Source organism: Ursus maritimus, unplaced genomic scaffold, assembly GCF_017311325.1.
Source record: "Ursus maritimus isolate PB19 unplaced genomic scaffold, ASM1731132v1 scaffold_24, whole genome shotgun sequence".
NCBI classification, from domain to species: Eukaryota; Metazoa; Chordata; class Mammalia; order Carnivora; family Ursidae; genus Ursus; species Ursus maritimus.
In genome coordinates this window covers 1,595,768-1,600,200 of record NW_024424897.1, presented here as the reverse complement: position 1 = coordinate 1,600,200, position 4,433 = coordinate 1,595,768, and the positions used below count along the sequence as shown (strand labels likewise).

General features: G+C 62.1%; 1 long non-coding RNA gene across 1 annotated transcript; it reads right to left on the bottom strand.

Moving 5' to 3' along the window:
• Positions 1–468: 468 nt before the first annotated feature.
• On the bottom strand, positions 469–2,658 carry LOC121104913. Its single transcript, XR_005837260.1, has 2 exons — positions 2,205–2,658; positions 469–731 (listed from the first exon to the last, which is right to left on the bottom strand). It is a non-coding gene; the product is annotated as an uncharacterized LOC121104913 (long non-coding RNA).
• Positions 2,659–4,433: the final 1,775 nt, after the last annotated feature.

The window sequence follows — 4,433 nt, the reverse complement described above, 5'->3', positions numbered from 1 at the left end:
AGCCAAGGGAGGGCTCCTGACATTTGGGGGGGCTTCTAAAGGTACCCGCAGGCTCCTTCTTGACCTGAGGAACCAGCTCTGCTTCCCACGAGATGAGCGGAGGACCGCTGTGCCCACGACCCCAGGGCCCTGGGGGACGGTCCTGCCCAGCAAGCTTGCAGATGTCCAGCTCAGGAATGCTTCCCCGAGCCCGTTCTGCAGCGTCCAGGAACAGACGGCAAGGCCTCAGAGTGACTTTTCACCGCGTTTTAAAAGGCAGCCCAGAATATTCTGCCAGCCTAAGGCCGCGGCCTGCAGCTGCTTCCTCTGCTCCAGGCCGATTTCAGCCAGGCCATTCCTGTCCCTCCTGTGGAGCGGCTACGCAACCCCCCCTCCCCCCGCGCTGATGCCCTAGCTGCCCCCACCAAACCCCAGAAGTACTTAAAAACGTAAATTAAAATAAATTGCATTTTGAAATATAAGTAGGGGCCCTTTTATCGCCTTTATTGCGTAACAACCACTCATGAAGTCTAGTCCCTGCGGCCTTGATCACCCGGGGCCTGAAGTTCAATTCCTGCTGTCCACGCAGGCTGGGGGACGCTGGGGTCACATCCACGTACGCAGCATAACGCGAGCACAAATACATTTACGGGCAGAACCAGAGGCTTTGGGGAAGGTCCCGGAGGCTACAGGCGGAGTCCTTGCCTTCTGAGTGATGGGTCAGCGGGTCCTGGGAAGAGAGACCTCTGGGCCTGGGGCAGGAGGCGGTGGGGGCTGAGCCGGCAGCCCCCCCACACTCACTCCACCCCCAGGGCATAGGGGCGCAGGGTGGGACTGGCCTGGCAAGGCTCCTGTCAGAGGCCCAGAGCAGCTGCTCTCCATGAGACCGGGCGCTAGCCTAGCTTTCCCTGGCCTCTTCCGCCACGGCCACTCGCCTAGGCTTCTTGCAGCACTATGGGAGGGGGCCGGGGGGCGAGAGTCCCCTCCTCTTTCTACACTCTGCACTAGGAGACCACAGGGGTGAAGCTGAAAGCCAAGTAATGGCTTTGGTTGGCAACTGAGCTCCCCCGTCTCCTCCCTGGCAGGACAGGTGAACACACAGCTGGGGCCCTCTTAAACCCTCTGTTCAACCTTGGGGTTTGAACGAGACTGTGTGCCCAACTGAGAGAGAGACCAAAAGCCAGCAGGTACCGCTTGTGCCAGACTCCATCCCCAGTGCCCCCCACCCCAGCCCCAGGGCCCCCCGGCCCATTAATTTTTAACTGCCTCTGGGCTAGCGCTGACCCTGAAAGCAAACAGGAATAGGATTCCTGGGGAAGGGACACTCTGGTTAGGGGTCACCTGAAGTGGTCTTGGGGTAGGGGTGCCGGCCAGGACGGAAGGCTCTGTCTACCTCATCACCCCCCCAGCATCCCGCCCCACCGATGTTGAAGAAGGTTACTATCTCCCCAGTTCGGAGCGCTGCGGGCCCCCAAAGCGGAGGCAGATTTCGGAGCCAGAACTGAAAGCCCAGCAGGAGACTGGGGCAAGGGCGGAGGTCCCCACTCTTTGCTGAGGTCCCCGCAGCAGCCAGAGGCCAAAGGCGTCCCTGCAGAAAGCAGGGGAGGGGGCGCTTCCTCCAGAAATCCGCTGGGCTATTGTTACACTTTCCGAGGCCAGGGAATTTTTCCAGGAGGTTGTGACAACCAAAAAATAATAATAATAACGCCCCTCCCCCAGCAGCAGGAATTCTGGAAAAAACTGCTGCTGCCGCGATCGGACCGAGAAAAAACCAGGTCAGGCGCCGCGAAGATCTAATTTAAGGCGCGCACCGGCATCCGCGGCCGCCAGCCGCGCACCAGCACGCTGCGCCCTCGCTGCCGGGGTGCGGGGTTCGCGGCCCGTCGGCTCCGGCCCCGCAGGACCAGGGCGCGCGCCGGGCTTGCCGCGTCGTGGCCCGAGTCTCCGGCGAGGCCCTGCCCTGCGGGGCTGTCGCAGCGGCCTGGAGGCCGACCCCGGAAGGGGGACTGCGCGCCGGGAGGCTCGGGGCTAACTCGGTGTTCAACAAAGCACCCAATAAATGGGGGAGGGGAAGGAGGATGCCGCCGCCGCCGTCGAGAACACAGAGCCCGACCTCAATCAGAAGTGACAGCAGAGAGGGCCGCGGGCGCTGGCGGGCCAGGCCCGAGCTGGGCCACCAAGCCCCTATCCGCACCTCTGTCTTCCGCGGGCCACGCGAGACGCACCTTTCTCCGCTGGGCGCAGAGAGCGTGGGCTCCGGGGTGGGCTCAGAGGCGGGAGCCGGCTGGGCCTGGAAAGTTCTTCGAGTTGACGCCCACTCCCCACGGGCCGCACCGGGTCAGAGGTGGAGGCCGCAGTGAGTTCCGCGAGCCCTGGTCGTCGGGGAGAGCGCGGAGCAGGCCCTGCGGGAGCACCCGCGTTTCGCACGCAGTAGCCGGCGGAGGCTGCTCTGTCCCCAGTGTCCCGCCGAGGGTCCTACGGGGGGCCGCTGTCCCGGCAGATGCTCGGGCCCCCATGGATGCTCCGAGGGCCCGAGACTCCGGAACCAGTGCTGGGAATTTCGACGTTTCGAAGGACCCCGAGGAGCGGCCCCAAGCCTGCTCGGGGAAAGGACACCGAGTGCGCAGTCCGGGCAGGGCGGGCGGGCAGCGCAGAGCTGGAGAGGCCACCGGGGACACAAGGCCGGCGGCTCCGGGCGCCCGCCCTCCCACCCCCACCCCACCCCCACCCCCCACCCCCGGGTGTGAGTTCCTGTCTCTGGGGCAGAAATCAACAAACAAATAATTCTCGGTATTTCCCAAACTGGGGAACCGGGGGTGAGAAGGAAGGATGGAGAGAGGAGGGGACAGGGTCGAACCCGCTGGGTTTTTTTACTTTAAAAATTATATATTTTATGTCACAATCGCTTTTCGTTAAGACCACAAACATCCAATTTGGCTTGGCGTAATAAAATCAGCCGGAGCTCCCTTAAACGGAGCCATTCCGGTGAATTAAGTTGTGAAATCTAATCTATTATATCCATAAAGGAGAATGCTTTCATTGTAAATTCAGGCTATCAGGCAACTATACCTGGGGCCAGCCTCCCTTTCGGATTTGCTACTAGAAGGCTTATCAAATTACTTCAAAATGTGGGGCTACCCTCTCCATATCTCATGGCAACAAAAATTAAATGTGGCAACATTTCTTTTAATAGTAGGAAAAGGTCAGGTACAACCGCCACAACAAGGGGGTATAATTAAAAAAAGACTTTCCCCCCTCAACCTCTTCTCTGTGTTGGGAAGCGCGGTTACTATTTTACCAATTAATTCGAGTTTCTAAAACAATCTGAACGGGCCAAGAATTCACGTTCTCTGCTCCTCCGTGGCTGCAGTGTCCAGGGCGCAGGTCCCGGGTGGATCGCACGTGGGCCCGGAAGACCTCGGACGCCCGGACCTCCCGTCCGGGTGCTGGGACCTCGTGGCTCAGGCCCCACCGACGCCCCGCGTCCCCGCCCGCAGTCTGCACACCTGGGCCAGACAAGGGCCTCGGAGCGGCGCTCGCTCCTTGCCGCACTGGTGCCGGGCCCTGAGGCCTAGCGCGCCGTTGGTCGGTCGCCGCAGCGGCCGGGCCAGACAAAGGAGTCCCCCACGAGGGGTTAATCCGCCCCCAACCCTTCCCCGTCGCCACCCCACCCCCTCCTGCGGCAGCGCGGAGTAGGGGATGTGCAGCAACCTGACAATATTTGGCAAACGGGGCGGGGGTCTGCTGCTCTTCCTTGCACGGGGGTCCTGGGCCCCAGGCCGTCGCTGTCCAGACCACACCCTCCCCCTGCGACACCTTCATCCATTTCTGAGAATTAACTGACTCCAGGCTTGGGCCCGGGACATTCATTGTGCGCTGGCTAGAAGCCGGGGCCCCCAAAGACTCTCCACCCACGCTCCCGGAGAGGGGTGTTGGGGGGACGGCAAGGAGGTCGAGAAGCTCGAAACTCCCAGGTAACCGGAGGACGCGGCTCTCTGTCAGGCCCGCGAGATTTACGAGGCGCCGGCGGAGTGTCGGCCAGGCCTCGCCGAGGCGGCCAGCGCACCCCGCCTAATCTTTGACTTCCATCTAATTATTTTGTTCCTGCCACTTTCAACTCTGTGTCCAGAGAAGCAAACAAAGGGAGGATGGGGGATGGGGCCACTAGGCAGCGTCGAGAGATCCGCCGGGGTCCCCCCCAGCACAGTGGGAGCCCCTCCACGCCCCAGGCTCGTACCCTGCGTGGGTCTCCAGGAAGGCGAAGGGCGCAGGGTGACCATACCGGGACCTTGGGGGACTCACTCTCCAGTCCGGCTCACCCTCCGCCACTGGTTAGGGTGGGGGCCGCGACCCCCTCAGAGCTCCGCGCAGTCCAGCCGCAGCCACCGCGCCACCAGGCAGGAGTCCTAGGGAGGAATCCCTGTGAAAGCCCTTGGGCGGCGGGAGAAAGGAAA